Genomic DNA, 11,359 nt, shown 5'->3' with positions numbered 1-11,359 from the left:
CTGTGTAACCTCTTTGGATTAAATCAAGAGCCATGACAATGAATTGAAACGCAGCATGAACTTGAAGATAGTGCAGGACCAGGCAATGTTAATTCTGTTTTACAAGGAGGCCTCATGATTTGGTTCTAATGCAAAAGCAACTAACACCAAGTAAAGTAGCCCATCATGCTTTAATGCTAAGTGATTTGCAAAACAGTTTCAAAAGGAAGTCTGATTAGCCCTATTACTGAGACTCAAATCTCACAAAGTACATATTCTCTGGAATGAAAATGCCAATATATCATGCACATTTTCTGAGTATTAAAATGCTAGAGTAATGAATATCCTGAACATCATATCATTTCAAAACAATTGGCATAATTAGGTATATTTATTTATTATTTTTTAAATGTTTTTCTTAACCCCCCCAACAGTTTTATTAGCACATAATTCACAAACCATACAATTGAACAGTTCAATTGTTCAATCACATCAAGGGGAGTTGTACAATCACCGCCACATTTTTCTTAGAGCTTTATCCCCACCATGGTCACATCACCTTCAAACTGAGCTGTGCAATCAATCACTATCCGTTCTAGTGCTCCCTTCATCCCCCCCACCAATGTTCACTCTCCAAATCCCCCTTCTCTCCCCATCGCCCAGCCCCCACTCCTGAATTCCCACAATACCTTGAAATAGTTACCATCATACATACATCTCTCCTGTGCTTCACAGTGGGGAAACCCAACAGAAGACATTGCAAGACAAATTGCACTGAGGTGGTAAGGATAAGATCATATTTTTATAAAAGCAAAAATACAAATGATGTGTAAAATGGAGCAGATCCCCATCAATGTTCAAAAAGCCAGGGAAGATATTCCTGTCATAGGACATCAAAAAGATACTTGCACCCAGTACTAATTCAGGTTGTGTCAACAGTGAGGACAACTAGCCTGGTACCAAGTTCGATCCTGCACAATCAGAATTCCAATGGTCTCTGCCTAACAGTGAGGTTGTCTGAGACAATTGCTTGAACTAGAGCATGCCTGCCAGGAGCTCCTTCTGTCTAGATCCTCTGCAGTTGGGTTTTGGGCTCTCACTGTTCCCTACTGTAGCCTTCTCCAAATTGTAGCCTTCTCCATATTTGAATTTTGAAATTATCATCATTGAACACACCTGCTGGTATGCTTCTTCTTTGTGGATTTTTTTTGACTCCCCACTAAGATGGCTGCTTGTTTGAATACAAGCCTTTAAGATCCCAGATACTATATCGATTGATAGCCGGGCACCATCTGCCTTCTTCTCTGCACTTTGATGTAGCACCCTTATCTTCAGTAATCATTTCATGAAGTTGGAGCTAGATTTAGTGTTAGTCCAGAACTCATTCCTGGATCTATGTTTTTTTTAAAAAAAAACATACTCTGGACTTCTTAACCCCATTTCCCTCTTCTCTCTCTCACCCCTTCATATCACACCCTTGCCCCCCAAACCCTTGTTATGTTTTCTTTTCCTATAGGCTCAATACCCCTGGGTTTCATTTACCAAAAAAATAGAGAAAGGTAACACAACTTCAAGAAGGTGACCCCCAATGGTGGCACACCTCTGAGATCCACCTTATTATACACAGGCATACACAAAATATAACAGAATGACCATCACATGACTGCTGGAATAGTACGTGTCTTAATACTGCATGCAGGGTGTTGACATAATAGGGAATTATATAGGGTTATAGGGATGTAAAAGGAATATAGGGATGTAAAAGGGAATTCAGTATACTTAAACCAGAGACAAAGACTTGTTTTAAATCAAACATTTGATCCTGGATCAAATTATTTGTTCATAGAATTAGCTATTTTGATAGACTTCAAGAGCTAGATGATGGGTGGTGTAGTTCAATTATATCTCTACTATTACAAATGTAAAGAAAAGCAACACAAAAAATAACCGAGCTAATTGAAAAGATTTTTTAAAAAGATGGATCTTTACTCAACATGTGAAGAGATGTGACCATCATTTGTGTAGCTCCACAACATAACAGGGTATTTTCAATTGTCATCTAACTGATTGTAGCTAATTCTCACATCGATGGCCATATTATAGACCTGGCAAATGGATCAAATGATGAAGTTGTTGATCTAGCATTTTTAATTTTTTTATTACCCTGAGGCCCTAACAATACTTGAGTATCACTGATTATAGCATGCTTGAAAAAATGCATCTATCAAAACAAGCGGAAATAGCCTAAGTGAAAAAGTGCATGTATTTAGATAATTTTTATCAAGGTATGTATTAAAATAGAATAAGCACATAAAAAGTGTGCATGTACATATATATGCACACACACACATGATGCAAGGCTGAAATTACCCATTTTTACTTTCTGTTTGGATTTAGAAATTGAAATCAATACTCTTTGTCTCTGTGTTCTCTATGGCAGTGTACATGTATGTTGTTAAATTTACACAGATACATTTTTGTAATTTCTTGATTGTCATATGTGTACAAGATAATTGGATCTGACTTTAAATAGAAATTCAGTTTAGAGAAATGTTTTTGTACACCATTAATTAAGAAAATCTATTTATGTTATGACTACATTTCAAATATCTAATTTTTAAGGTAATTTAACAATTAAAATTTTCCTTTCAAATTTTTAGAGTATAGATTGAACATACTAGAATTTTGGGTAACATACACCTGGAAACTAAAAATATGAGCATTTAACAAATGTAAACTTAAAAGCCATAATTAAAAACTAAAATAAGCTAATGATTCAGATGATGAAACAATACCATATTCCATCGTAACATGTCCTTCTAGATATGTACCTAAGATAGTCTATGTAAAGTTAGCAGCATGTGGGACCTTCTATCTGAGCCTTCTCCCAAACACCAAAGGCCCGAAAGTTCCTCCCCCAGCTCTGGTCAAATGTTACATGAGGTGTCCCGGATTATATAATCTATTTTTATTATTCATAATAAAATAAAGCCTGCATCTTTTATTCGTCTGCTTTCTTTCATTATGAAATAAGCAATTTCACATCTTAATTCATATTGAAGCGTTTCACAATTATTGAGTCCAGGAAAACTGGAATTGAAATCACTAATTTTTAGATGTCAGACTCACTGTAGCCAAATAGTTGAAATTTGATGGGGCAGATAGAATCTCAGAGTTCAATAACACATTTTCATTGCCTATTACATTTTATGTGTTTCATAATAATGGCTTTTTTGGTTAATAATATTGGCCTAAACTTTTAACCCGATGGTCTGTCCCATGGTTTGTCACTGGCCTGGTTTGTGCAGCAGATACTGATCTTCCCCGTATTCTCCTCCCATATATGCATTCAACTTGACTTCTGTCTATTTCATCTGGAGAAGTTCATGTGTATTGTCAGTTGTCTTTTGTGTTGTTGAAAACAGACATTTGCCACAAAGAAGTCTTTGCTCTTGCAAAATTCTATAATGAAGTTCCAGCTTCATTTCTATCACCAACATATTTTTCAACTATTGTTCCTTCCCTTGTTTTCAACGTTTGCATTTTAATAGCCAATATTTATCAATGCATCTTGATTATGTGTTTGATCAGATTCAGACAGAAGATTTTGCTAGGACTTTTCACTCATTTTCACCCCTTGCTCTCGGGGATGGAGCCCGGATGATATAGTGGGTACACATGGGGCTGCTCGGTTAACTGCCAGGTCAGTAGTTCAAAACCACCACTTTTTGAGTTGTGCTTGGCCATTTTGAAGACCACTCTTTAGAAGAAATAAGGGGCCTTCTATTCCTGTGAATAATTACAGTCTCAAATATGTGCAGGAGCGGCTCCCCTCTGTCCTGCAGCATTGCCATTCATTGCCTTTGACTTTATGGCTGTGAGTTGGCGCTCACTTTAGTGATTGGTGCATACATGAATAACAGTAGAATTTATTGGATTTCCTTGTATGTGAATTGATATTATCCTATGACAGACGGCAGTGTGCTTCAAGGTAGCTCAGATAGTATGATGAAGATCAAATATTGAAGCTTTCAGTATGGATTGTGAGATAGTTTAAGGTAAAGAAAACCAAAATCTTCAACACTGGACTAAAGGGTAATGGAGACAAGATTGAAGTGGTCAAGGATTTCGACTTGCTTGACTCCACAATCAATGCTCATGGAAACAGCTGTCAAGAGACCAAAAGACAGATTTCATTGGGTACATTAGATGCATAAGACCTCTTTAGAGTGCTGAAGATCATGGATGTGTTAGAGGACTCAGGAGTACCTGGCCCAATCTAGGTTTTTTTCAATAGTCTCATATGCCTGTGGCAGATGGACATTGACTAAGAAAGACTTAAGAACAATCAGCGCAGTTAAACTATGGTGCTGGCAAAGAACAGTGACCGTACCACGGACTGCCAACGCAACAAAGAGAGGTCTTGGAAGAAACAGCCAGAATCTACCTTAGAGGCAGGAATGGTCAGAGAAGACTTCGTGTCCCTTATTTTGACCATGTTATCAGGAAACCTAAGTCCCCGAGAAGGACCTAATGCTTGGTAGAGTGGAAGGGCAATAAAATGAGGAAGTCCCTAGACAAGACGAGTTGACACAGTGGCTTCAACAGTGGGTTCAAACATAATAAAACCTGGGGGCATGGCACAGAACAGGGTGGTGTTTCATTCTCTTGTACCTACGGTCACTATGAGTCAGGACTAACTAACCCAAGGGCATCTATCAGCAACATCTACTTCATTCATAAACCCTGCCAGTTTATCACTTTGTCTTAATGGGGTTATTTCTATGTGACTGTGACTTTGGCAAAGAGCCATATTGGCATCGCGATTATGATCTGGACTGCAAGCCGCATGGCCGGCAGTTTGAAAACACCAGAAGCTCCTTGGAGGAAAGACCGGACTTGCTACACCCCAAAAGAGTTGCAGTCTGAGAAACCCACAAAGGGGTAATTATGAGTCAGAATCGACTCAATGGCAGTGAGTTATGATGCTGCAAGCTACGCCCCCAGTATGTAAGATACCAGCAGAGTCAACTGTGGTGGATAGTTCTCAATGGATGCCTGGGCATGGTGCAGCATCAGTGATGTGCTATGTGACATTCCTCCCAGATTTGAGCAAAGAAGATAAAGTCAGAAGGAGTGTGCATGTAGATCCTGTTCATCTATGGCATGCTAAACAATATCTCACAGAAGGTGACGTTTTGTGGAAACCTAATGCTGGCAGACATAAAATGTATGTAAACAATATTAATGACAATAACCTTTAAATCTCTACCAGAATGAAAAATAACAATATCATTTCTATATGCATGTGGAGTATGCTGTTATCAGGAAAACATACCTCTGAGGACATTAAAAACTGAAACGTCTTCCAGTCCAAGAACAGCAAGGAAAAGAAAAATTAACCTTCTTTCAGTTAACTTTAGTTCAGCATATAAACAGCATGTTTTTTAAATGGTCAATTACACATTTATGATTACCAAACAAGAGAAAAACATCTTTAGTGCATATTATTATATATTAGCCTACCATACAAACTAACATATTTCAGAGTGTGAAAATGAGTAAATATATATAACTCAAATATCATGAAAGCAATTAAAAATATTTATAGACCATGTCTCATGAAACCAAAATACTACTCATTTTTTGAAAGATGACTTTATTGTAAATAATATAGCTAATGCCCTGCATTCATCATATTCTGTACTAAATGACATTTTGCCTTTTCTAGAATCTATGAAATAGTTTAAGTAGCTATGTCAACAATAGTTAATATGATTAAAGCTGCATTCTTTATATGAATTTTATTCCAACCTGTATTAATATTTATTTTAAAATTTTCCTGTAGTGTGGGGCCATCTGTTTCTTGTCTGTTATGTTACCTAACTTCTATAATCATAGTTCTCAAGGGAGAATTTCCAGTAAATTTCCCACATGAAATTGAAGGCATTCTGCAGTTGATTCAAAGAAATATTTTGATTTGAACTCCAGAGTAAATGGGAAGAAACGGTTGATAAAATTAAAAACTGAACCTGTTTCATGAGTTTGATTTTATTATTATTATTATTACCTGCATTCACAGCTAGCTGAAAATGACTGACTGGGTCATAAATTTCCTTGTCTTGACAAGGGAAAAAAGATCTTTAGTCAGTCAAGGCGTCACGTGTTTGAACTTCCATGGATCTCACTAAAACTGCTGCAATATTCTTTTGAATATATCGCATTCAAATCACCTTTTGAGCATACTGAAATCAATTAAACAATAAGTATATTCTCATTTACAAAAGAAATCAATCAGCTGTCATTTTTGAGTGATTATTCTTAGTTAGAGTGGTATTTAATCTATGAATTTATTACACATTTTTCAACGACTATAAAATGGGGTATGAATTAGAAATGATGTCTCAGTAAATGGACAGAAAAATGCAGTCCTCTCCAAACACCTTTTATGAAGTCTTCATTGAAGCATGTGGTCAGTTATTAATGAAGAGGTAGGTTATTTTTGTTAAACAAAAAATAGCATTGTTTACTGTGTTGTCAAGGATATAAATGCTAGCAGAAATCCTGCCTAAATTATGTGCCCAGAGAAAATTAAGCTAATTTTATTGTAATCATATCATCCTCATTCTTTAATCGGATCTCTTGATATTTTTCACTTGAAATATGCGGCATATCTCCTAAGTAGAGAGTTTTTGAAGATTTTATTTTGCTCCAGGTGAAAATTTAGACAGCAAATTAGTTTCTTACTCAATAATTCATACATAAATTGCTTCAGATATGGGTTGCCATCTCCACATTGTTTTGGGGTGCATCTATTGTTACCCTGGGGTCTCAGGCCCAGGGAAACTGGGCTTTCAGAAGCAGGACTGCACATGAGCCTGTGGTGGCTGGTGGGTTCAGGGTTTGGGTCCCACCATCCTCTGAGCAAGCAAGGGTTTTGCACTGTTTCAGGTAGGGAAATGGAGGGGAGTCTGTGAAGCAGGCCCTCTGAGCTGCACTGGCCATGGACTCTAGCAGCACTGGATGCTGCTCACCCAAGGACATGTCTAGATGCTGCCTCAAAATGTCCACGATGATAATGTGTCCCCCGTGGCCACATCCACTGCTATTCCTGGAATGGGATTGGGAGTCTGCTGAGAAACCTTGGACAGGGCATATGGGGGGTGGAGCTTGCATACCCAAACTTCCAGACTCTAACAAACTTCTGAGTGTGGTCCTTTTTATGATTTTGAGATGTTGTGCAAACACTTTCACTTACTTTAACTGGTGCCTTCTATGGTGTTTCCTAGTAAGATCTACTATCCCCAGTTACAATAATCTTAGTATAGCAATGTTTTTTTTTGTTTTCTTTCTTTCTTTCTTTAAGCATTTAACACTGTTCTTTCAGTTGGTTAACACTCAGTTTAATTACTCGGATCTCAGGCTCGAGGAGTATGTAGTTTATGTCAGCCATCAATCTTCTAGACTAATTGGCTCCTTGGGTCTTATTTATCTACCCTTTTGATGACTCCAGGTGGGAAAAAGCATTAGCTGCATCTTAGATGGCCATTGACAAGTATTAAAAATCTCAGACACAATTAAATAAGTTAGGATATAGAGCATTGTCTTTATGTTATATCATGGCAATTGAGCTCCAAGTTCAGCAAGACTGTGGTTGCTACTTCAAGCCCAGTAGTTCAGGACCCCATTGCATTGGTTTAAGTGTAAGAAGTTTCCACAGTTCTGTCTCCTATATGCCCATATGGAAAATGCAGCACCTACAAGCATGTCGGCAAAATATCATTAGCCATACCTATAAATGCACAATTAAGGATAGTCCCATGTGACCTCCCACAACTAGTTAGCACACACGCGCACACACACACACACACACACACATTTGTATATTTTCTTTCCTTTCCATGTTGTTGTCAGGGGCTGTCAAGGAGCTTCTGACCCATAAATATTGTACAAAAGAATAAAACACTGCCTCTTTAATAAAGTCTTTAGATGTACTCAAATTTTTTAAATAGGTCCCCTTCATCTATTTTATTTTCCCTGGAATATGTTTCCTTTGCTAATTCTGCTAGCCCATGCATTCCCGCCACTAGGGATCCTAGCTCTGTGCACATTCTCACTGATCATCCCGATAGCTTTGGGTTTTACATTCAGGTCTTTAATTCACCTTGCGTTTGCTCTATTGCATGGAGTCAGAGATCAGTGTTGTTTCCTTCTTCGGCTGGTGGATTTCCAGCTTTGCCAACACCATTTATTGAAGAGGACAACTGCTTCCCAGTTAATGTTTGCTTGTTTTTTCACCTTTGACTGTATGTGGATGTTTTTCTTTTTGGGATGCTTGTCCTGATCCATTGGTCTGAGTACCTATCATTAAACCGGTCAGGTAGTTCAAGGCTACCTACTTTGTTTTTCTTCTCGAGGAGTTCTTTGCCTATCCTGGGTTTCTTCCCTTTCCATATGAGGTTGGTCCTCAGTTTTCCATGCCTTTGAAGAATGATGCTGCAATATGGATCCGGATGGCATTCCGTTTGTAGATTGCTCTTTAGGTAGAATTGGCATTTTCACTCTACTGAGCCTTCTGATCCACAAACACGGAATATTCTTCCATTTGTGCCGGTCCCTTTTGGTCTCTTAGAGTAATGTTCTGCAGTCTTCTTCGTGGAGACCTTTTGTTGTTGTTGTTTTTATTAGATTTTATTCCTTGGTACTTCAGCTTTTGTGTGGCTATTGTAAATGATGTTGCTTCTTTGGTATTGAATCTTCTGGAACGGATTCTTCTGTATTTCCATCACTGAGATCTAGGAATCCTATTGATTTCTGCTTGTTAATCTTGTATTCTGCTGTTCTATTAAACTCCCCCAAAGGGCATTTTGGGAGTAACTACTGAAGACAGGAGGCAGGGAGGGAGACTGGATTTTGATTGCATGAATCATCTAAAGGTGATTCAACCATAGGGGAGGGGAAAACCCCAAGGTTGATGTGGGGGTGATTATACAATCCTAGGTGATATGATTGAATGATTGAACAATTAAATTATATGATTTATACATTGTGTATCAGTAAAATGGTTGGGTAAAAAGAATAAAAAAGACAGAAAGACAGGAAAGAAGAAAAGAAGGAAAGAAAGAAAGAAAGAAAGAAAGAAAGAAAGAAAGAAAGAAAGAAAGAAAGAAAGAAAGAAAAGAAAAGAAAAGAAAGAAATCCTGCCCAGGCCTGCACCATCTTCACAGTCATTCCTGTGTTAGAGCACAGCACGTCAATCCATCTTGCAGACAGCACATCAATCCATCTTGTCAAAGGCATTGTTCTTTTTCGCTGCCCTTCTATAGTACCGAACATGATGAGGTTCTCCAGGAACTGGTCTCTCTTGATAACATGTCAAACGTACTTGAGACAAAGTTTCTCCCTCTTTGGTTCTAAGGGACATTCTGGATGTACTTTTCCCATGACAAATCTATTTGTTTTTTGTGGCAGTTTATGGTACTCTCACTATTTTTTGCTAGCACCACAATTCGTTTTCCTTATTCAATGTCCATAATCTTATATGAATAAGAGGCCATTGGAAATACTGTAGCTTTGATCTCTTGCCTGCTTCTTTGACGATCATTGATGGTGGTTCCAAGCAAGACAAACTCTTTCCCTCTTTGCTCCACTCGCCATGCTGTTATCTACTGGTGCGGTTGTGAGGGTTCTGTGTGTTGGCAGGGAGTTAGCGTCCACATGGAAGGCTGCAACCTTTGATCTTGATCGGCAATGCTCCATGTCCTCCTCGCTTTCAGCCAACAAGCTTGTGTCCTCTGTATATGGCCGTCTGCTATTAGAACTCCCTCCTCCTGATGCCACGTTCTGCATAGAATTCCACTTCTCTGATTATTACTCCACGTAGAGAATGGATGAGTCTTGGGAGAGGACACAACCCTGTCACACACTTTTCCTGATTTTAAACTACGCAGTATTCCCGTCTTGTTCTCACACTCGTGTCTTGATCGATGTACAAGTTGTACACAAGCACCGTGAAGTGTCCTGGAATTCCCATTCTTTTTAAAGTGATTCATAGTTTGTTATGATCCCCACAGTCAAATTCATTTTCAAAGTCAAGGTAACATCTTTATGCTATTCTCTACTTGCAGTCAAGTTCCATCTGACATCATCAGTATTTCTTGTTCCATGTCCTCTTCTGAATCTGGTTCGAACATCTGGCAACTCCCCTATCATGGAACTGCTGTAACCATATCTTCAACAAAAGTGTATTTGCATGTAATAAAAATGATAGTGTTCTATCATTTGAGTTTGGTTGGATCATCTGTCTTTGGAATGGGTGCAAATGGGGAGCATGTCTAGTCAGTTGGCAAGCAGCTCCCTTCAATGTTCCTGGCATAGGGCAACAAGGGGTCCCAGGGCTTCATTGCTTTGTTTAAACCTTTCAGTTGGCTCTCCCTCAGTTCCTGGAGTCTTGTTTTTGCCCCAAGCTTGGAGTTTTTCTTCAGTTGCATTGGTTCTGGATCCTATGCTACTTCTTGAAATGATTGAATGTTGAGTAGTTCTTTTTGGCAACTGACCCTGTGTATTCTTGCTATCTTCTATTAATTCTTCCTGCATCATTCAATATTTTTTTCCCTAAACTTTTTCAGTATTGCAACTCAGGCTTAATTTTGTTCTTTAGTTCTTTCAGTTTAAGAGATGCTTAATGTGTTCTCTTTTGGTTACCTAATTCTAGAAGGAAAAAAAAGCACTTTTTAATAACAAGTTAGATATTTTTATTTTTGCCATTCATTTGAAATTATCATTTTAAAATTAGTATAAATTATGTTGATTTTGCTAATACTAGGATTTTTACAATAGTTAGGCTACCCATGACTGTGAGCATTTTATCCATTTTGATTTATACAGGTATCTTTTGGTTTCTTACAGTAGTGTTTTATATCTTATGCATTTGATATTTTTAACTATATAAGATTTAAGTCCCTAATTGGATATAGTCATAGGTATTTTATTCTTTGGGGGCTATGGAAAACGGCTTTATCATTGTGATTCCCTTTTAGAAGTACTCTGTTAATATAGAGGCATCCAACTGATTTTTATATTTTAATCTGTACATTGACAGTGTTTTGAAAACATCTACTGAATAGGTAACTTTCTTGTGGAATGACTGGAAATTGCTGCCTGTAGGATCACGTCACTTGTGAATGGAGATATTCTCTTCATTATTAATATAAATGCCTTTTATTTCTTTTTCTTGGGATATTGTTCTAAGACTTCCACTGCAGTATTTAACAACAGTGATGATAAAGAGCGTTCTTACCTGGTTCATGTTCTCTTAATGTGTGCTCTCGGTTTCTCTCTGGCAGAACCACCGTGGGTAATGGTTGCATGTCCAGGGATT

This window comes from Tenrec ecaudatus, chromosome 11 (genome assembly GCF_050624435.1).
Source record: "Tenrec ecaudatus isolate mTenEca1 chromosome 11, mTenEca1.hap1, whole genome shotgun sequence".
Taxonomy (NCBI): Eukaryota; Metazoa; Chordata; class Mammalia; order Afrosoricida; family Tenrecidae; genus Tenrec; species Tenrec ecaudatus.
The sequence above is the reverse complement of the archived record's forward strand: the minus strand, read 5'-3'. Positions refer to the sequence as shown.